The 24,082-nt window shown below is 38.8% G+C and overlaps 1 long non-coding RNA gene across 2 annotated transcripts in view; it reads left to right on the plus strand.

Annotated features, from left to right (window-relative positions):
• Window positions 1–986: 986 nt before the first annotated feature.
• The window catches only part of LOC135579034 (uncharacterized), a 116,493-nt gene continuing 93,397 nt past the window's right edge, over window positions 987–24,082 (plus strand). For both annotated transcript variants that reach the window (XR_010471298.1, XR_010471297.1), the window contains exon 1: window positions 987–1,286. This is a non-coding gene — a long non-coding RNA (uncharacterized LOC135579034). The remainder of the gene's footprint in view (window positions 1,287–24,082) is intronic.

A 24,082-nucleotide genomic window follows, 5' to 3' on the forward strand; every position in this document is an offset into this window, starting at 1 on the left:
ATGCAGCTGAATCCAAAGCTTAGAGTCAGTAATTTAACATAGGACTATAGTGATGGCAGCTGGATGGCAGGCAGCTCCCCTTGCTGGGTGCATGTTGAGAACCCGTGTGCATGCTGAAGTTGTTCTGTGGGCATTCTCCCCTTTGCTATAAATACTTACACTCTGTTACTGTATTCACTGAGATTTGTGTTTGTGTTTTTCCTGGTTTTGCCTGTATCCCAAAGATACAGGAGTTGGAGTCCTTAGGGTTTGAGTCTCCTTACACCAGCCTGGGCATTAGTAGTTATTTAACTTCTGTCAAGCTTTGTGGACAATCCCACGTATTTGCTCAGTCTTAGGGCTGCTATATCTTTAACCCTTTCTCTGGACAATATAGCCATATTTTTTGCTCAGAGACATTTTTTCAAATTATCTATGTCTTCATCTCTCATAGAAGCTAAAATTACACATCCCATCATCCTAGTAGGAATCTCATAGATTTTCTGAGTTCCAGAGTTTCTAGCTGTACTATTATCAATTTCTTTTTTTTTTTTATCTTGTGAATAATATTTATCTTGTTTAAAATGAAATGCACAAGAACTTAGTATATCAGCAACAGCTTCACTCTCTCTAATGCTGTCCTGAGAATTGTTTCATTAGACATCCCTCTGGCAAAATCTTCCCTGTAATACATGTTCCTGAAAATACATTTTACTCCCTTGTCATCCTTTTCCTCTCAATATGATAGTGAAAACAAGAAAGCAAAAATCCCTTTGCAAAACAGTGCAACAACTATAATACAAAATAGCCCATGTTTCTTATCTCATCATTACCTCTCATGGTCAGCTCTGTGTTTAGAATTAAGACTTTCTTTCACTTCTATTTTGCTGTAATACACATGCAGATTCCCCAGGAATCAGTCTCTGCAGGTTTGTTTGCTCTGGTTCTGCTGTGTTTACACTTTTAATCCCTTCAGTGTGAGTCACCCTAGTCTAACTGTTCATATCACGTTTGAGATATTGCAGGTACTTTCACGCTGGGCAACAGCAGAGGACATCATGTTTATAAATATTTACTCTTTATTAAAAGGTGTTTCAGCAAATGTTTGTAGCACTGTACACAGCCTGACTTCAGGGATCCTTCTTAAAAGCAGACCCCTGCTGCAACCTGTGTTCTCTTTTGAGTACTATAGATGTTGTAAGATGCAGCTAGAATTCAGCCAAATGGAAAGCTTTCTGGGAAGGAATGCCAATATATAAAAGAGGAGAGAAAGTGAGAAGAATTAGACATAAAGGCTCCAGGTTAAGGTAAGTACTATTCATACTTGCAGAGTTAGCCCACTCAATATTATAACTGGACTATGGATTTTACTTAGGAATTGCTGTATTTGTCTTGGGAAATGGAAATGCTTTCATGGTATTTAGATGTTCTAATGTTTGCATGCAAGTTTCTGTAAGATCAGAGAAGGTATCAAAGAAACCATAGTCAATGTTTGGTTATTGTATTTCTAAACATCTTTTGCGATTGTAGCTTACCTAATGATTTAATTGAAAAGTCACTGCTAGGTAAGTTATAGTTTCTGTAGATACTGCAAATTCCCTGCTGTCCTTATATGGGAGGCTATTCATGCTATTGTTCCCTGTAAAAGCACATAAGAAACAGAAGGCACTGACATGGGAAATGCATCTTTTTTTTCTTGCATTCTTTTTATAGATTGTGATGTGGAAATTAAATAGATAGTTGTATCATTGATTACTGCTGCAAAAACTGAATTTGAGAAACTTTGTGCTGGTCAACTCTCCCCCAAAATGGGAGCAGCTTTGGAGTTGCTACAACAACAACAAATTTGATCTATGGTCCTATGACCATGATCAAAGTTTCAAAACACAATATCTCTGTACAGGGAGCCCTTGAACCTGTGTCCAAGGCTCAGTCATCAGAGCCTGAATGTGCTAATGCCACAGTCTCTGTATAAGAGAGGGAAATTCTTAATCGACCAGGGCCAAACCTGAGAAAATATATCAAAGGTGAAGCCTTTAGAGATTTTCTCTTTCTAGCTTCTCTGGAAACTGCCTTACAGGAAGATCAATAGCCTCTAGGTTCTCATTTTCAGGAGGAGGAATGATCTCTGATGCAGCGTCTTGCATGTCACTAGCAGACTAAAACAGTCTATGGCTTTGAAAATTCCCTTAGCCTTGTGGCCTGACTTCTGCATATTGTAAGCATTTCTGTCTTCCAGTTCGTTGTCAAAATGTTTCTCATGATGCATAATTTTTTTCTGAGTTGGGCTGTGTAAATGAGAGTTATAAAGCGAACTGCTCTAAAGAACAGATTTGTCAGTCTCTGAAGTTCCCCATCATAATAATCTCTTTGCTGGCTCAGACATGGTGGCAGAATTGCTCTGTGATTGCTCCTACAGCCTAACGATATGTCTGATCTGCTTGTCTGACTGTGTCTTATCACCTTGTGGGGAACAGCTGAGGGCTTAGTCATAAATAATTTATCAGCAGTCCTGGTTAACCGGGGAAGTCCCAGTTTACTGGAGGTTAAGAAAAGTGATATTCCAGTCTACAGAAAGGTCCGGAAGGAGGATGCAGGGAACTATGGGCCTGTCAGTCTGACCTCAGTGCTGAGGGAAGTTATGGAGCAGATCATCTCACGTGCTATCAGAAAGCCCATACAAGACAATCAGGTGATCAGGCCCAGTTGGCCTGGGTTTATGAAAGGCAGGTCCTGCTTGAACAGCCTGATCTCCTTGTGTGACAAGGTGACCTGCTTAGAGGATGAGGGAAAGGCTGTGGATGTTGTCTACCTAGACTTAAATAAAGCCTTTGACACTGTTTTCCACAGCATTCTCCTGGAGAAGCTGGCAGCTCATGGCTTGGATGGATGAATACTTTTCTGGGTAAAGAACTGTCTGATGGCTATGCCCAAAGAGTTGTGGTGAATGGAGTCAAATCCAGTTGGTGGCCTGTCACGAGTGGTGCTCCCCAGGGCTCAGTATTGGGGCCAGTTCTGTTTAATCTCTTTATCAATGGTCTGGATGGAGGGATTGAGTATATTCTCATTGGGAGTGTTGATCTGGTTGAGGGTAAAAAGGCTCTATATAGGGATCTGGACCAGCTGGATTGATGGGCTGAGGCCAGTTGTATGAGTTTTAACAAGGCCAAGTGCTGGCTCCTGCACTTTGGTCTTAACAACCCCAGACAGTGCTACAGGCTCGGGGAAGAGTGGCTGGAAAGCTGCCTGGTGGAAAAGGATTTCGGGGTGTCGGCTGACAGCTGGATGAGCATGAGCCAGCAGTGTGTCCAGGTGGTCAAGAAGGCCAAGAGCATCCTGACTTCTATCAGAACTAGTGTAGCTAGCAGGAGTAAGGAAGTGATTGTCCCCTGTACTCAGTACTAGTGAGGCTGCATTTGAATACTGTGTTCAGTTTTGGGCCCCTCGCTACAAGAAAGACATTGAGGTATGGGAGCATGTTCACGGACAATGAAGTTGGTAAAGGGTCTGGAGCACAAGTCTTATAAGGATGTAAACTGATGTTGTTTAGCCTGGAGAAAAGGAGTCTGAGGGGAGACCTTATCACTCTCTACAACTACCTGAAAGGAAGTTGTAGCGAGGTGGGTGTTGGTCTCTTGTCCCAGGTAACAAGTGATACAATGAGAGAAAATAGCCTCAAGTTACTCCAGAGGAGGTTTAGGCTGGGTATCAGGGAAAATTTCTTCATTAAAAGGGCTGTCAAGCATTGGAACAGGCTGCCCAGGCAAGTAATTGAGTCACCATCCCTGGAGGTGTTTAAAAGACATTTAGATGTGGCACTTAGGGACATGGTTTAGTGGTGGACTTGCCAGTGTTAGATTTAGAGTTGGACTCAATTATCTTAAAAGTTTTTTCCAACCTAAATGATTCTGTGATTCTATGATTCTATAAATCCTGCTCTGGTTCAGATCCAGGTCTCCCTCAGGACAGGACAGGAACCACCAGCAGAACCTCATCCTCTGTAGAGCGAAGGGATTGTGGACTCCTGTGTACACTTCTGAGATTCCCAGAAAAACTGAAAGCATCCTATTAAGGCACTCCAGAGACCCAAAAGTGGTGGGATTGGCTTCAGTTGTTGTAGTTGACGGCTGTGACCAGACAGTCCCCAAGCACTTCCTGAGCCACCAGAGGAATTTAGCAAATGCCTAATTAAATGTGTCTATAGCCTTCTTTCTGTATGTTTATTTAGATTACTGAAATACTCTCTGTGATCATAACTGGTAACTGTTACATTATGGTTTCAGATAATATAATGAAAGAAATCAACGGTTCAATTGTTTGTATATATTGTAATTAAATTTAGTGTGTGGATGACATCAATGGCTATGAACAAGTCTCCTGCGGTTACCATAGAAACAAAATTTCCTCAAGTAGCACAGCAGAGTGTGATGTTGAGTGGGGAGTTCTAACATTTAATTTTTAAATTAAACTGTACAGATAACCAGCAGGAAACAACACAACCACTAATTTAGTATTAAAATAATGATGATCTCTCTTTTTCTGTATTGAACATTACCTCAGCAATAACTGACCTAGCAGCTCACAAGATCTATGTTGTGAGTTCTCAAGGCTGCAAAGATGAAGGGTAACAAATCCTTTTCATACTTGCAAAGCAGCTTATAGATAGATACCTGTGAGAAAGAGACCAGCTTCCTACATAGCAGTACATTAACACTGCACATTTTGACATGGGCTTATTTCCATATTAAAAAAAAGTTTAATATGTTAGTAGCCAAAGTATTTTCAATTAACACCAAAATATATTCTGTAATTCAATATGAAGTATTTCTGAAAGCTGATGTTAAAGCATATATCATGTGAATGACAATTACTTTCAGGGCAAATGGAAGCTGCTTAGTGGATCACCATGGTAACTGTGATTATAGTATATACTTGACTACAGCATTAGTTTTCAAAATCTGATGTACAGGGTGGCTTGAAGAATTATTGCATAATCATTTATTCTTTTAATGAGGAAATAAAATTGATTGGTTTGGCACCTTTCCAGCACTGTATTGAGCTTTTGCACTGTATCAGATATGTTACCAAAAATTTATACCAGGAATCTTTATCTGAATTCAGAATCTTGAAGAACTGAAAGCAAATGTCATGGAGGAGTTTTTCTTTCTCCTGAGTTCTTCTAGGGAGTCTCTACTCCTTTAATCACAAATATAAGATGTGATTAATGTAAGAATAAATCTGGAGAGGATTACATCACACAGAACTACCTTTCTTTTTTTTTTCAGATCTGGCTTTTTTTCCCCTGTGATGGGAATTCTTTCAAGAATGTTATTCAATTCAGAACTTAATCATGCAGTCCTTATTCTTTCTAATAGCTATATTAGCCATTGTCCATGTTTATTTACTTCTGGGACTTAAATGCATCCTCAAAATGAAGTCTGTATAAGGGGGCAGGAGGTAATTTGCTGTCCCAGAAACACTGCAGGGGCTGAGTTGTCACCAAATGATGACTTGGAGTTCTTCCTTCATGTGACAAGTAGGTAGGAACAACTTTTTCTCAGGTATAGACTCACATTTGAATGCAAAATAACCTCTAAACCTCTGTAATACAGCAGGATGTTGACAGCCATAGAGTGAAAATTCAGTCTTGCTCAAACTGTTTAATGTTTATAGAAAAAACAGTGGGTGGAAGACAAACTGTAAGTTAAATAGGGAAGTCTAAGCTGCAAACACTGCTTTATGGGGATACTGTCCTTCACTGTAGCTGCTCTGCACAAGAAGAACTTGCTTGTTAGGAAATTGATCCCACCATGAGGAGGCATCCTCTAATTAAATAGTTGCAGGAACCATATTGTTTATTTCTCTGATCCTTTTGGTGGTGAGGAGAGAACATTTCCTCCAAGACAACCATCTGACTTTTACATCGTTGCATATCCCCCTTAAAAGCGTACATTTGCAATCAATCATCCCTTCCCTCTGAAACCCCCAAGGAGACAGCTAGCTGCTGTACTGTCTTCAGTTCACTTATGAGCAACCTGATTTTACAATATATCACACACCTTAAGCTCCCACACAATGCAGGCTCCTGCGCCTGGGAAGGCAGATAACCCAACAAAGATGTGGGCTGGGGAGCAGCTCTGTGGGAGGGACTGGTGCCCTGGAGCTCCACGAGCCACGCAGGAGCCAGCAGTGCCCAGGTAGCAGAAGCACAGCCCATCATTCAAGGGGCTGACTGCTTAGCCATCCTAGTCTTCAACGAGTACCCAGGCTCTCACCTCAGAAACCAGAGCATGTTATTGTTATATACCATATAAGATTTACTGCTTTATTGTCTGAGCTAAGCATTTTGATGGCTAGCTTCCTCTTAAAGTTGCCTAGGATTAATAAATTAGGCCTGTGCCTACAGGCCATGACTAGCAGGCATGCATGTCCTGACAAGCGTTGCTGAGCTGCAGAGAAGAAGTGCAGCCACTTCCACAGGGGCCCTGCCAGATCCAGCAGTTCCCTGGGAAGTGAAAGCCGAGGTACCATCCTCCTCAGTATGTGGCCAGGCCGGAGGGGATGCTGACAAGAGGAGGATAATGAGACAAAGAGAAAGTGCTCTTTGTCACACAGTTTTTGATTACAAGAAGCAATCATGTGGCTTCTGAGGAAACAAGTGTGAGGCAACATGAGGGGACATGTCACTAGTGCTTGCTACGAGCTCCAGGCAGCATCTGAGACATAGCCAATAAAAAGAAGCGGCTGCAATACTTCAGTGTATGAAGAGAGCTTTTAAACTTCAAAGTGGTTTAGGAAAACACAAATTAAAAAGTAATATCACTTTTGCAAACCCTATCCCTTTCTTTTGTTATTTGACCAGCTCTAAGACAAATTTTAATTTTGACAAATGGAAGAAAAACAATTTTATAGAAGATTTCACATTCTTTCCACATATTCAAACAGATCTAAGGTTACATAAAATTTTTACTTTAAGGAATGAAGTTTAGTTCAAGGAGAATAAAGAATGTGAAAATCAGGATTCCAGAATAAATCAAAATATAGGTGTGTTCAAACTGAAGTTCTCTCCTTTTATATTTTTAAAAACACCACACTTGAGTCAGAATTTCGTTTCAACTCCCTATACTATTTATCTCAGAGGAATAACAATGAAGTACTTACCATGAATTTTAATTAGTAGTTGTTGAAAGAAATTGTACAGGTGCAGTCAGAATGCTATTTCTATATCATTGGCAATGCTTGCATTTAAATATCTTCTCCAAATTATCTCTCTTCCATTACACTGGGGACTGAAAAAGCACTCAGAAGGAAGGACAGGTGGCAGTCATCATTAGAAAGTGAATCAGGTGAAGTCATTGCAAGATTCTTATTCATACCCTCCTGTTGGTGCCTTGCACATTCTGTTATGGGTTTCAGCTGATTTGCAGATGGGCTGGCTTTGTCTCATTCAGAAATCACACCTGATCCAGCTCTCATTCACCTTTGAGACCTTGAGAAGCTTTTTTTTGCAGCTTCTTACGTAGCTAGAGAGGGGAAATGTGCATAGCAGTGAATTCCGTCCAGGAAAAACACTCTGAAGCGTAAGTTTTGGTACAGACTTGGTTCATCTGAGGCTGCTAAGCTTGTTGAGACAGCATAGTGGGTTTGTCATCAATAATGATTCAGGGAAAAGAAAGAAGTAGCACATGGGAAAGCATTGATTGCCAGATGTTTGTGTCTTACAGAGGTCAGCAAAGCCTGGGACAGGGGTGGAGGGGAAAAGATAATCTCGCAAACAGGGAAGGTCTGTCTGGTTTGCAAGGCCATTTCTGCCAGCCTCCTTTAAGGGCAATCAAAAGGTCCCCAGTACACTCTGAAGCACACCCAGTCTATAAATGAGTGGAAGGAGAACAAAGGATAGAGTGACTATCTGAACTTCTGACTCTTTGACCATTGTACATATTTTGAGGCATTTCAAGAATTCCTTTGGCTGATAATGAATGTCTGAAGATATGGACAGTATGCTGAACACAGTACTGTGAGTTGTAGGAAATTTAATAAGTCAAATAAAATTGTTGCTAGTCTTTCAAGAAATGTAAGCAAAATTCAGTTTTGAAAAAGAATTTAACTTTATTATTTTTTTATCTCCTTTTAACAATATTATTGGTAGGCAGAAATATCTAATAATCTTTGGACATTATAAAAAGATAAACTGGGCCTTCTAATTATGTCTGAAATAATTAAATAGTACAAAATATATTAAAAACCCATGGAATAATAATGTAAATCTTGATTCTTGAGCAAGCAACAAAGAAACTACTCTTGTTGATGTATCAATAATCCCTATTTTGTGCTGCTGCAGTTTAAAATGTCAAATGTGTATGAATGACACCATTTATATTACAGGGCTCATCTATTTCAGTCCTTCCAAACAAGTTTAAAACAAGGTTTTCATCACTTTAAATAGCTCTGTATTTCATAACTCCTCTGCTACATTCAATTGCCCACTCTTTAATCAGAAATTTAGTGCTGTTTTTGGTCACTTCCAGTGTTCACTCAGTTCTTGTACTGCTCTTCCTTTAGTGTACATAAAGGCAGAGATGCCTGTAATTCCCACTCCTGTGTATCTACGGGCATTGCTTTCTGTGTGCTGTAGAACTGAATTTCTTCTTGAAGAAAAAATATTAATATATTTTTTGATTGCTACCATTAAATTATGCTTTTTAAATTTTCTTGGTGAAACAGATTTTTTTTTTTTGGCTTGTCCTGTTAAAAATGTCTGAAGATAGATACTACAGCAGAAGATTTTTTTTTTTTTTTTTTTAATTTATATAATGAATTATCATGTTGCTTTTTATAACTGCTTTGTTTTATTGCATTTTAAAAGATTAAACTATGATCTGGCACTGAATGCTCCTGTAATATGTGTCTGATCCAGGCTAAGGTCTTTCTATCTCATGCCTGAAGACATTCACCTCTTCAGTTTGCTTCCTATAAGTAATATATTTAAGGATCATGTGACTTATTCAGTGTCTAGAGACAACTGTTTTACCAGCTACTTATTTGAAGATTGAATTTTAAAAGACGATAGATAAGAATACTAAAGACTTTCATTGTAAGTCATCTTCTTCAGATAATCATGGCAAGAACTGAGAGTATATGGTTCAGGAATACTCAGATTTGAATTGAGTTTCCTTTGCATAATTCTATGATCTTTTTCATTTCTGACAAAAAGTATTCTAGATAATGGCCCATCTAATAGCAGGCTCTAATAATTGACAATAATGACTACAATATTTTCTGAAAGTATCTGACTAAGAAAATTTTAAGTTAAGAATTAAGACTGTCTAGTAAGGCAGAAAACCTGCAAGATGACCCAAATGGGGTCACCTAATCAAATCAGATTAGATTCAAAATCTGTAGTTTTTGTTATAGAATTTTGACAGCTGAAGCCTTAAACCAATAAAAATATATTTAGCAGAAAATTTCAGAAAGGGGAATGTTTTTAAACTGACTGCATGGTAGATACCTCCTAAATTGAAGAGGAGGTAAAATACAATAAGCAAATCACAGAATCACAGAATCGACTGGGTTGGAAAAGACCTCAGAGATCATTGAGTCCAACCCTTGGTCCAACTCTAGTCCGTTTACTAGATCATGGCACTAAGTGCCATGTCCAATCTCAGTTTAAAAACCTCCGGGGACTGTGAGTCCACTACCTCCCTGGGCAGGCCATTCCAATGCCTGACCACTCTCTCTGTAAAGAATTTCTTTCTAATATCCAGCCTAAATTTCCCCTGGTAGAGTTTAAGCCCATGCCCCCTTGTCCTGTTGCTAACTGCCTGGGAGAAGAGACCAATCCCCACCTGGCTATAACTTCCCTTCAGGTAGTTATAGAGAGTGATGAGGTCACCTCTAAGCCTCCTCTTCTCCAGACTAAACAACCTCAGCTCCCTCAGCCTCTCCTCATAGGTCTTACGTTCAAGTCCCTTCACCAGTCGTGTTGCTCTTCTCTGGACCCGCTCCAGCACTTCAATGTCTTTCCTGAACTGAGGGGCCCAGAACTGAACACAATACTCCAGGTGTGGCCTCACCAATGCAGAGTACAGGGGAAGGATCACTTCCCTTGTCCTGCTGACCACGCTATTCTTGATACAGGACAGGATACCGTTGGCCTTCTTGGCCACCTGGGCACACTGTTGGCTCATGTTGAGCTTTCTGTCAATTAGTACCCCCAGGTCCCTTTCTGTCTGACTGCTCTCCAGCCACTCTGCGCCCAGCCTGTAGCGCTGCAGGGGGTTGTTGTGACCAAAGTGCAGCACCCGGCATTTGGCCTTATTGAACTTCATCCCATTGGAGTCAGCCCATTTTTCCAGTCTATCCAGATCCCTCTGCAGAGCCCTCCTGCCTTCCAGCAGGTCGACACTCCCTCCCAACTTGGTGTCATCAGCAAATTTGCTGATGATGGTCTCAATCCCCTCATCTAAATCATCAATAAAGATGTTAAACAGGACTGGACCCAACACTGACCCCTGAGGAACACCACTAGTGACTGGCCGCCAGCTGGATGCAGCCCCATTCACCAGCACTCTCTGGGCCCGGCCCTCCAGCCAGTTCTTAACCCAGCGTAGAGTACACTTGTCCAAGCCATGGGCTACCAGCTTTTGCAAGAGTATATTATGGGAGACAGTGTCAAAGGCCTTGCTGAAGTCCAGATAGACCACGTCCACGGCCTTCCCCTCATCCACCAGCTGGGTCACCTGATCATAGAAGGAGATCAGGTTGGTCAGACAGGACCTGCCCCTCCTAAACCCATGCTGGCTGGGTCTGATCCCTTGTCCATCCTGAAGGTGCTGTGTGATTCCATTCAGGATGATCTGCTCCATAACCCTGCCAGGCACCGAGGTCAGGCTGACAGGCCTGTAGTTGCCAGGGTCAGCTCTGCAGCCCTTTTTGTGGACTGGGGTAACATTGGCCAATTTCCAATCACATGGGACCTCCTCAGTGAGCCAGGACTGTTGGAAGATGATGGAGAGCGGCTTGGCAAGTTCTTCTGCTAGCTCCCTCATCACCCTAGGATGGATCTCATCTGGTCCCATAGACTTGTGAGGATCCAGATGGCTCAGTAAATCACCAACTATTTCCTCCTGGAATACAAGGGGCCTGTTTGTCTTCCTATCTCTGTCAACCACCTCCAGAGATGAGTTGTCCTGAGGGCCACCTGTCTTACTGGTAAAAACTGAGGCAAAGTAGGTATTAAGTACCTCAGCTTTCTCCTCATCTTTGTTAACTATATTTCCCTCAGAGTCCAACAGAGAATGGAGGTTTTTCTTGGCCCTCCTTTTGTTATTAACATATTTGAAGAAGGACTTTTTATTATCCCTGACAGAACTGGCCAAGCTAACTTCAAATTGCACTTTTGTTTCCCTGATCTTTTTTCTGCATGATCTAGCTATTTCCATAAATTCTTCATAAGTAGCCAGCCCTTTTTTCCACAGTCGGTAAAGTCTCTTTTTATTTCTGATTTCATTCAGAATCTCCCTGTTTAGCCAAGCTGGTTGTCTTCCCCGCCGGCTAGCCTTTCGGCACACTGGTATAGCCTGTTCCTGTGCACTCAAAACCACCTGCTTGAAGCATGTCCAACGCTCCTGGGCCCCCTTGTTTTTAAGCATTGTTTCCCAGGGTATGCTCTGAACTAGACTTCTGAATAGGCAAAAATCTGCCCTCCGGAAGTCCAGCGTAGAGGTTTTGTTAATGGTTCTCCCTGCATCTCTGAGTATTGAAAACTCTGTTATTTCATGGTCGCTATGCCCCAGGCGGCCTCCAACCACTACACCTCCCACCAGCCCTTCTCTGTTTGTAAACAGTAGGTCTAGCGGGGTCTTGCCCCTGGTGGGCTCATTTACCAGCTGATGAAGGAAATTGTCCTCTATACACTCTAGGAACTTCCTAGACTGCCTCTTCTGTGCAGTATTGAGCTCCCAGCAGATATCCGACAGGTTAAAGTCACCCACAAGAACAAGGGCCATCGATTTTGAGACATCTGCCAGCTGCTTGTAGAATAATTCATCTCCTTCATCGTCCTGGTTGGGCGGTCTATAACAGACACCCACGAGGATGTCAGCCTTGTTGGACTTCCCCCTGATTCTGGTCCACAGGCACTCAACCTTGTCACTGCTGACCTCAAGTTTAACAGAGTTGAGTGACTCTCTAACGTATAAAGCCACCTCTCCACCTCTCCTACCCTGCCTGTCTTTTCTGAAGAGCTTGTAGCCACACATAGCAGCACTCCAGTCATATGAGTCATCCCACCATGTTTTTGTGATGGCAACTATCTCATAGCTTTCCTGCTGCACGATGGCTTCCAGCTCCTCTTGTTTGTTGCCCATACTGCGTGCATTAGTGTACATGCACTTCAAGTGGGCTGCTGATTTCACTCTTAATTCGGGCTTTCCATCCTTAGGCTGATGACTATAGATAATTCACTCTGCAGTTCTCCTTAATTTGTGAAAAGAATACAGCTTTTGGATTGAAATTAAACATGTTTGCTTTCAACAGAGCACCAGACTAGCCAACTAATCTTTTTTAAGAAAAATCACCGACATCCATTTTTCTCTCAGATCTTCAGCAAATCTCTGGGGACATGTTTTTCACATAAAAACCTACATGAAGTGCTGCATACAAGATGCAATATAATATGACAGATGTCTATGAGGAAAATGCTAATGAAATATGATTTTGTCATGGACAGTGAAAACCTGGACATCAACTGCAGTGCCAGAATAGATGCTGGTGTCCAGTGGACAGAATGAGTGGATAAGCATCTGAAATGCAATATAATAACAAAGAGGGGCAGTCAAACTTTGGTTTATATATGCAAAGAGATTCTTAAATTCTTAAATATGCAAATTCATTCTTAAAATGAATTCATAAACGCTAAGTTTCTCTAGGCAGGATTTTTCTGTCTAGTGTTTAGATATCTAGTTTAAACTAGTTTAAACTAATAATCTATTCCTTCTCTGTGCTTCAGTGAGAGAATAGGTGTTTTAAAGTGTAGGTGTCTTACAAGCCTATTGAAATATCCTTTTCTCAAAACTGGAGAAGACCAGAAAATTAACATAATCTGTGCCCTTACCTGTCTGAATGTCTAAAATTAAAATTAAACTCGTTTTTGAATTTGTGTGTCTCCAGGCTCAAGCCTGGGATAGTATGGTCAGCCACTGTGAACCTGAATTTACCTTCATATTTGGAAAAGTCACCTTATTTAGGCACCTAGATGTAGATGTAAACACTCATGTTTGAGTATTTAGCATTTGGAAATGTGACAATTTATCTGTGCACTTCTTCAGCTTTACTAAGCAAATCCTATCATCTCCTGCATCTTCAGGGTACGTCTCCATTCCACAAGGAGCTGTCAAGGTGGCAGCTGAAGTATTTTACTTAAGGGCAGTATTTTATGTATATAACTTCCATTGTTGTCGAGTTTTCTCACAAGCGTAGCTTCCTAGATGCAGTTTTCTATGTAGTTTCATAGAGTCAATAGCAAGGCAGAGATCCTGGACAAAACAGAAATTAATCCTGGCCTTTTATTCTAAAGGAAATTCCTGATATTTTTTTTAACTTCCTGATCTTTTCTTTAAAATGTATTAAGTTCTGCAATTTCTGTTCTCCATTGTGTATCTGAAGATAGATCAATGGTTGACTAATACATAAAATTAGGTCTTAACATATATATGGCATACTAAAGAATAATACTTTTTTAAAAAAGACCTCGAAATGCAGTTCTGAGCAGCAGAAAAATGTTTGTACCATTTCTAGACTAACATGAGGCTAGTAGTTAGTATTTTAAGCTTAGCTATGTCAAGGATCAGTCTTAGGTGTGATATTGTTTGCCTAATATTTCAGTGAAAATTGACACCAACACTAAAATGAGAAGAGGCTTAATAAGCAGAAAAACTGTGTGTATCACTTAGAATTCCAATTTATAGAAAGAGAAATAATTTATTATTGTCAAAAAAGACATGTCTTCATGTCATCCTGATTTACCCTAAATGTTTATTTCTTTAAAATATGCTCTGTGGATCCCATGCATCTCATCAGAAATACTCAAATTCAGTGATAATGTGGATCATTTCTTCATAACTGAATTGTTAGTCAGCACCCTTCATTACCTCCGTATGATTTCAGATGATCTGGAAACAATATCAGCAAAGGAAATAATGAAAATGATTCAACAGATTGCATAGACAGGACTGCACCACTGAGCTGTTGCTGACCTATAGCTAAACCCAACTAGTATACTCAATTTTACTCTGTCAGAAGAAAATGTAGCTAAAAGTCACTGAGTGAAAACATAGTTCAGTATCAGGACTGTGAATTTTAATACTGTGACACAGAAGGGCCATAGTTGGAACTATTACTGCAAGAATATTTGGGCAAAGTAATACAATCTATTGACATATTTCAGCAGTATTTTTTCAGCTGGCCTGGTAAGTCTTCTGATTTTGCACATGTGGCAGTTTGACCAGATGTGACTACATTGCTATACACAATTATGTCTTTGTTGTCTTCAAAATTGCAACTTATCATTACATCATTTCTTTTGTAAAGCCAATGTAGATATGCTTACAGATTGTTTATGATCCGTGTCATTGTATAGATTTTATGTGACAAAACACAGCCTGGACCTACATAGTTTTCTGCAGAATAATTACCAGTTGGCATAACAGAATGAGTGGTGGGAGGCCATCAAACAGCTCGTCCAAGCCTTCCACCCATCTGTCCACTTGCTGTTTGTGGAACGTGTAGTTTTTATCTGTAATGATTAAATAGTTTTCTGTATATGAGATTTTCATTTTTCCCAAGCAATGTTTGTATGCAGCATTTAGTGTTCATTTAGTGTTCATTTCCCAGTGTGGTAACCTTCTGTCTAACTTCTGTCTAACTTGTTGGAAAAAAAAAAAAAAAAGATATTTGCCAGCTCTTTTTGTCCTAATTTCTATCTTCAGTGCACTATCCTTCCCTAAAAGCGACTGTGGTTTATATATGTAGGATTTTTTTTTTTTTTAATCTCAAGAGAAAAATGTTGGGTTAAACATTTTTAAGAGAATCCTGCTTTGTCTGCATTGCTAATAATTTAGCTGAGTAACAACAATTTTAATAGTACTTTCAGGAAATTTTTTAAAGAAGTTTATTTCATTAGTAACAGGTGACTCAAGAATTAACCCCTGAGAGGAAAATGTATTTAAACTGTTAGACATGTGGTAATGGGATACATTAAAAACAGAGTAACATGTATCAGTGTCTTTCTCTGACAGATGTATCTCCAGCTGGTTTTGAAAAATGTCAACCTACTTGAGTATTTATCTACTTTTAGAAAGGAGCTTCCTTTTTTCTTTCAAAAGTACAACTTTAAATGTATAGGTACAACAAATTATTCTTGTCTTGGTGGACACAGAAAGTATTTATTCCCTTCTAATTTGTACTCCTCCTTGTAATTTTTGATAACAGTTGTCCTTTAGTCATCTTAAAAACAACCCTACTCCTTTCAGTCCTGCATCATAGTTTGCTTTGTAGACTTTGGACTCTTCCTTTTCTCCATGTAGTCTCTTAAACTCGTTCAGGTCTTCCTTGAAGTGTGGTGCTTCAAACTGGATGATGTATTTCAGAGAAGAGCTGTCTGAGAATACTGTTCAAGACCCGAAAGGATTACTGCAATGACCTAGATTTCTCCATCACCAGCTCCTTCCAGAGCACCATTGTGTTATGTCAGCATCTGTGTGGTGACATGCTGGCTTATGAAAGCCTGGCTGAACTTAAGCTGAAGATGAGAGATTGGCAGCTCATATACAGTGGCACCAAACAGTGAACTGAGATATGAAATACCTACAAGCCAACAGTACTAAGACACCATCTCTACCTACAGAACTGAAAGTAATCGAGGTCTCTGCAAAAAAAATGGTTGTCACAGGGGTAAAAAGGACAGCAAAATTTCACCTGTCTCACTGTTTTTGAGGCTGCAGGAAGCAAATATTGCAGTCCTTTCCCCTTTTTTTACCTGTGCTTGCTATAGACTCTGGTAAATTTATAGATTTCCTGGTACAGGAAAGTATATTTACATGCACAGATATGATAACACACTTAAGAGAGCAGTTTTTATTAGGCATAATTCTTACATAGTCTACATAGGATAAAGATGGATTTGGCATCATGAAAGCCTGTAAAATTAGCATGAAATGAACAAAATATAGATGCTTTATTTCTAATCATCTCAGTAATTGTAAGCTAATGAGAGCCTATGAAAAGGAGGGGGGTGGGGGGGAGGGAAAGAAAAAAAGCAAAAAACCACCCAGACTCCTTTGGTGGGTGAGAAAATAGCATTACTTGGTGAAGTTTTCTGGTACAGTAAGTAGGAAAGAATTTTTACAGATAATTCCTTGACTGAGGTTTCCTGGCTGACTTACAGATAGAAGGTGACACATGCAGCTAGGATTTGCCTTTTAGTCTTAGTATGAAAGTAGAGCTCCTCCCAAATTCCACATGGCACTGCTGAAAGCTTCTGGGACTTAGGTCCAGCTCTACTATTGTGGGGGGGCATAATTTTGTGCTAGTAGGTGCATACTGACTGTTCACTTTAATTTTTCATTACATCTGACCAATTGTTGGTGATACTGTAATATACAGTGAAATTATACTTGAATGCTTAATTTGAGCTTTATATTGAAGTTTACAGCAGAGAGAAGCTACACATGACTCAGGCATTCTTGATCAAATAAATCAGTAAAACAAAAAGTAGCTTGTCTTTCATTCTGTGAGCAAGCTCTTCTGGGATTTAAAGGTTCTTTGTCTTATCTGACACTTCAACAAGGCGAATCATTTAGTGAATTAAAGAAAGCATGCATTTCCCTTGCAGATTACTTTTAAGTAATGAAGTCAGTGTTTGGGCAAAACAATCAGCTTCACTTAGTGGTGCTTTGAAATCAAGTCTCTAAGAAGAAGCTGAGTGATTTCTGCATGACTACGTTCCATGTCATCATCTGGTATGAAAAATGCATTATACTCTGACTTCCTTCCTCTTTAAGCAAACCCAATTTCCAACACCTGTGATCTGAATAAACTGTACACAGACTGTCGTAAAAGATTTCAACTGTAAAAGGGTTATGGATTTTTAGAACGGCATTTTGAAGTCTGATATACCCAAGTTACCCAAAGGGAGCATGCAAGGCCAGCAAGCTGTAGGAAGGAAATCTCTCTGCCCATGTTATACAAGTAACAGTGAGTAAAAATGCTGCTTTGTGAGGCAAGGCAGTGAACCAGAGAAGAAAGTGGTCCTAGGCAGGGCTAGCATCTTTGCCCAGCTGAAAGGAAGCCTGGTCTGGAGGCATGGTGACAGCTTTGCTGTCATTCTTATCCCAGGCTGGCAGTAGGTGAGCAGTCACCTCCTCCAAAGAGACACTGGAGTGTGAGAGATACCTACAGGTCACTTCTCTCAATAGTGAAGAAAAACCATTTGCTTGGTTTGACGTTGAGCTGCCTCATGTCCAGGCACTGTGTGATTCTCACATTAACTCACTTGGGCTGGGAACAATATTAAAAAGGAAGGAAATATGACTTCTTGTTTGCTGTCCAGATCTTCCTATTATACAGAATTTTTCAATTGCATGCCTACTTTCAGTCAGCTAGGTTCTAAGAATTTTTTTTTCATTACTAAGTGATTCAGAAAACACGTTCTTATCTAAATATTATTATAATCTAGAAGGTGGCACTACTAACCTCTGTGTATGTCTAACTCAGGATAGAATTAGGGACAAAACCAAAGAGGCAAAGCAGAAATAGAAGCTAAAATAGAAAGCAAAGTGTTCAGTTCTTAAAAAAAAAGTGCTTGCACACTGATAAGAAATTTCTAATAAAAAAAATCAGGCTCATGAAGGAAAGTTCTATGAGTAGATGTATTCTAACATGCAAATCGAAAATGTCCAAAAGCACAGAAATACTTTCAAAAATGTATTCTACTTGACAACCTTTTATGTTGTGTGAGCATTTGCTTTACATTTCTCTTATTACTAGCAGTAACTGTCAGACTGCCATTTATTGGAGATTACTAGCTGCTCATGATCAGTTCACCAGGCTTGTCTGATCAGTGGTTTGGCTGGACAACCTATTCACTTCAAAGAGTTTACTTTAGATCAAAAGGTCATCACCTGTTAAGGGAGAAATTTTGTTTCTTAAATTTATAGCAAAGGACTACCAGCAACATTAAGCTTGACAATCATGAGTATTTCAGATTCTTAGACATTTTAAGTGTGGCAAAGCTAGATAACTAGGTAATAAAACTTTTATTTCTGTCAGTAAAGTAGGAAAAATGTCTTAGGCTTCCTTTACACAAACCAAAAGGACCCAAGAGACCTTGAATGTAATACAGTCTCAGCTTGGGAGGAAATGTGCTGTACCCTAACTATGGCTCATAAAGAAGATTTTATTTCCACGACTTTGCAATCTGGTTGCTTAATAGAAATCTTGTACGTGGAATTAATTTTACTCAGTAAAATTCTTTAAATGATTGTTATGCAAAATATTCTAGTTTGCAAACAACAAATGAAGAATTAGATGAGCATTTATGATTTATTGTTTGATAATTTCTACATATCTACTGTGTATATATATATATATATATATATTTTTTTTTTTAAACTATGACTGTTTGCTTACATTTCCATACAAAGTGTTGGACAAATACAGTGGCCTCAGCAAACTTTTACTAAGCTAACAATATTGTACATTTCATGATCGGGGTTATTACTCTTTTGAGATTGGATATTTTCAATATTAGACTGCAAAAGTTTTAAGGAAAACTTAATGCACTGGTCTTTCACATCACTATGTGTTTCTAGCCATCAGAACACCTCTAATGTTCACCTTTTTTCTCTTCTTTTTAATCTGTCCAGTAATTCATGATAATGTTATGTATGGATCTCTGAGTGTTATGAAAACTTGAAATCATTATTTTCTATCAGTGAGGAAAGAATAGGTGTCTTGGTGCTGCAGGACAATTAGCTAAGATTTTAATTATCAGCTGATTAAAATTAACATGCCTTTAACAGTAATAGAAGTGCTGATCGAATTTTGTTAAAAATCCAGTTATTTGAATTGTGTATAAATTATAAGGATGGTTTGAAAGTTGTTGTAGTGATTTTACAAACCAGAGTGGCATCTTACACTTATCATTAAATAGTTTTTCTGCTTTTGAATGTTCTTCATGGTCTGTATTTTTAGCATGAATCTCCAAAATGTCCACTGACATTTCATTCTGTAAACCAGAATTATTTAATCAATTTCATTAGTTAATTAAACTAAACATATCACTTCAAGAAGAGAAAATGGATGTGTTTTCTGCATTTTTGCTGCTTTCAATTGCAGCAAATATTTGAGCAGTACCCTGTTCAGGAATACTAGTAAATTAATTCCAGAGTATACTCCACCAATGCCATTGTTATTTCCAGAACTAAAATTTGATTCCCTCTCATTGCTGGTGTGCTGACTTTTTCAGATATTGTACATGCTCAACTTACCCATTACACTGTAGGCAGAATGACACATCTTTCCAATCTCCTTCTATACCTGCCAACAATAAACCCTGCATACCCTGTAATTCCTTTCCTCTCACAGATCGAGACAAGCTTCAGAAACTGAATGTCTTATGGCCTCTGGAGCTTGTCATGTTCAAAACAGGCAGTATATCTGAAATAACACCAACAGGGCAATATTCCTTTCAAATTGGAGTAGACATTGCTTATTTTAAGATATGAATACCTGTGTGAAAGGAACAGCTACCTTCTGTTCATGCAACAATCTGGTAGTTGGAACTCATGCTAGAATCAAGAGTATGGTGTTTCAATGTTCTCGCTGTGAAGGAATTAAGTGTTTTGAAGTGAAAAATAAGAAGGAGAATCCAAGGGACACTAAATCAGTCAGTCTCACTTCGATAGCCAGCAGGACACCAGGACACACTGTACAGAACACATTTATAACTACTTAGAAGATAATGAGGCAATAAATAAATAAATCAATGAACAAACCAACTGACCAGCAGGTGCAGATTTGGCAAGCATTTCACAAGACTGGATCACAATTAAAAATGGTCTTGACAAATGGGAAGAATAATCAGAAAACAGCAGTGGGTCAGAGAACAAAGAACAGTTAGTTTAATGCTGATGAAGAAAGGCAAAGCTTGTTCTGTCATGTATTGCTAGGAATTTATTAAAGGAGGTGGTGGAATTGATTAGTCAATGTGACACTTCGAAAGCTTCACTTGGGTACTGCTTCCTGGAAGTGCTACCACTGCAGGTTGAAGATGATCTACAGAATAGTAGTGAGAATGAGAAGAGCTCTGGATAAAACAATTTAGAAGGACTAACTGAATTAATTAGTTTTTCTAAAGTCTAGGAAACAGAAGTCTAAATAATAAGGGGGAGATGTGGTAACAGTTGTCTACTGTGTAAAAAGTAATAATGAATAGGGTAGTAGATGTATTTCTTCTCTGTTGACAGAGGAACAAGCAGTAACTGTCAGCCAGGAAGAGTTAGCTAAGGTGACACCTGTAAGAGTTATGAAACTTCATTGGAAGCTTATGGAGTTTCCTTCCTAGAAGTGCTGCAAAACAGGTTAAACAAACTTCTGTCAGAGATATTTGTTCCTACAAGCTTGACATCCCTATGGTCTGTATGTTGCTGAAAAGGTTGTGGATTGCACGTGGAGAAGAGTTCCAGCACTGTAACTCCATCAGGTCTTGTAGTTAGCAGTGAGTGACTCTGATACTGGATGAACGTCTGTCTGGTGTATTTCTGTTAAGAATGCATAGGCCTTCTTAACAGAAATGCATTCACCTTTTTCCTTTTTGTGTAAAATACTGTCTGCAGTTTTAAAAGGGTATTCCTTCATTGTATCTTGACCTTAACATGCTGGGAGTCTGTGATTTCCAGATTCTTTTTTCTTAGTTCTTTATGTGATTTCTTCCTTTCCAAGTTTCTCTGAATTACTCTAATTAAATGGAAAGAAAATAAATTTAGGCTGAAGGATCCTGAACAGAAGGAAAAGGTGTCCTCATCCGTCAGATAAAAACATTCCTTGTAAACTGTGAACACTATCGCTAAGTTCAAATAAGTCTTAATTTACTCACGAGCTCAGAAAAGGCAAATGTAGATTGTCTTTTCAGAAGCACATACTTGCATGTTGACAGTGGAGAAGATCACATCTTGTATATTTTGCTATTGTTCACAAAAGGTTTTGACTATTTATCACAACAGATGAGCAAAGGCTCCCATATTTCTGCCAGATATTACCTTGAAGACGTATGTGTATAGTTTGCGCCATATTTATTGCATGAGAACTTTACACATGTATAATTTGTATGATATGTTCTAAGTCTGTTTGATTTACTGCACTGGCAAGAGGTACAGGTGCAGGAAAACTTGCATATCTGTGGGTGTAGGAACTAATTATGTAAGTACTACCTTGTGAACAAAACAAATTCAACCTCATTGAGACATATCATGTTTGTTTCCTTGGTGCAGAGCGTTGGTACCTCCCATCAGTGATGGAGTTCATGAATAAGTCATAGACACTTTTTTGGACATACCCAAGTACTGATATCATAGACAGGGTCAGTGGATGAGCAGAAAGATATCCTATACAGGTATCTGTCAAATAGTACATCATATGACTGTTTTTTTGTAGTAATAATTTTGCCTTCCTGGTCCACCATAAATCTGTGTCTGTAGGTTATTTACAAGTCACAGCTGGAACTAATATCCTGTTATTTAAGAGTAATAAGCAAAACAGGAAAATCGGGGAATGAGTGAACATCATTTGAAGTGAGTGAATTCACAACTCTGCCTATAGCAGACCTTCTGCTTAGGGGAGCATGTTTAAGTTCTGTTGAAGAAACTTCCCAAGATAAAAAAGCTTGGTCTTCAAACACATGTGTAGTATAATAAAAACTAACTGGAAAACACTCAGTGATGTTATTTGCACAAAGAAATCCACTGATCTTGTAAATTAACCTATGTGGAAATGAATGAGAATTCTCCCCATAACTCTCCATAGCCAATACACCTATGTGAACTAGACTGTTGAACAATTTTCTGCTGGGATATGGAACCACTGTGTTCAGAAGCCTGTGCTTGTGACCACACACAGTTCAACATCTCTGCTTACTATAATTAGCAGTTTCCAGCATCCACTGTACCAGCTTGTGATCTGCAACCATTTGAAAATATGTACATATCATTAGCAAAACTCTTTCAACTCCCCTGCAACTCTTAGTTCCTTTCAAGTGGAAAGTACCAGATGAGACTTTGTTTCCATTCATTAACTTAAAAAGGTATATACATCTCCCCAAGATGAGAAGATTTTGCCTTATTTATTTGTCAAATTAAAAACAGTGGGTTTGGGGTACAAGCAAAGCATAAGGGTTTTAAAAATAATGAGATAGATGTCCCAAATTGCTGAAGTGTGAGAGTCTTCTGTACTAAAAAACTTGCAATTTCTTCAAACACACGTGATAGAATAGGCAGACAGTGCTTTCAAAGCTTTTCCTTAGCAACTACAGATGTTCCTGAAATAATTTGATCAAGTAATCAACAGTGCACAGCTTTCAAGTGATGACTTTTGTAGAAGACAGAAACAAATGAATGTTTTGTGCTGCAGTGTAGCCTCCAGATTTCAAAACAGGAAGGCAGGAAGATCCAGCTGAAGTGCAGACTAAACTGCAGCGAAGACAGAAAACTTTCATAATCACAAACACTGAATTGTGTATCCATGTGTAGGGGGGCGTCCTCCAGTTTGTTATAAGTAATGAACAAATATTGGCATTATGTAAATGAGATGTAGTCACTATCACTGAACATACGTCAGGCCAACCAGCATCTCCCAACCTGTGTGTGACTTTTATGGTTGAACTGTGGTTCTAAGAACATAAGCAAACAAAATACTGAATAAATACAACTTCTGCACTAGTTGAACTGGACTCTGGTACATGAATGTAAGGCAATAGTTATTGCCTCTTGTTGTTTTCTGCTATTAGTCAAAAAAAAAAAGTACTGGGAAGTACAGAAGTCTGTTAATACTGTTAATACTTATTTTCATCTGTCCAAATCTTTCTAGACAAGAAAATAGTTTTAATTGCTGCATTTCATTAAGTTTAATAATACTGAATAAACTATATATTTAGAAATATCACACAAAAAGCAAGTGAACATTAAAAATAATTTGATGCTCTAATAAGACTAATAGGGCATACAGAGATTCCTTAGAGAATCACTTTATACAGTGCCTGTACAAAAACAATATATACATATACTTATTTTTCATCTTTCTGACCCTCTACTTGTCTATTTCATTTTTGTTACGTTCCACAAATAATGCTGCAACTATTAAGGTTGTTTGTGCTTTTATTCAAAACTTAAATTCATGTCAACTTTGTTTTAATTTAACCAACCATTGGTGTCCCATTTTCCTATTAAATTCAGAGTCTTCAGGTCAGATTTTCCAAATATATTTTAGTTGAATTTTGAAAGAAAGGTAAGTGGTCATGAAAACTTCCCAATGTTCAGTCTTCAGAACCTATATTGAAATCGAGATTCGTGTCAAATGAACAGAAGAAAATTCCAGTTGATGGGAACCTTTTTAGTAACATTATAATGGCAAGATGTAGAGATAAACATTTTGGAGCAGGCCTCACCATTTCGAGATTCTGAGGCTGAAAAGGTGAAATATAATCCACACAACTGAAAACCTTTTACAAATGAAGAAAAATGACAAAGAAATTTGCTATACAGAGAAGGATTAAACTATGGCATTTTGCTATATTCAACATTTGATACAGGAAATTAAATGGATGTAAATATTTGTTACCATTTTCTGTTTGCTTTTAAACATACCCTCCATGGCAGTGAATATTACAAATACTTCTCATAAGCCTTTTTTCTGGTTTAACTCTTCATGTTTCAAACAGTACTGAAGGAATCTCCATCTGTGGCAAGAGCCATGGAAATCAAGTTGAAAGTAAGATGTAATGATAAAATTCAATTGCTGGAGACACCTGTCACTAACCAGATAGAGACTGTCC

Source organism: Columba livia, chromosome 3 (assembly GCF_036013475.1).
Source record: "Columba livia isolate bColLiv1 breed racing homer chromosome 3, bColLiv1.pat.W.v2, whole genome shotgun sequence".
NCBI classification, from domain to species: domain Eukaryota; kingdom Metazoa; phylum Chordata; class Aves; order Columbiformes; family Columbidae; genus Columba; species Columba livia.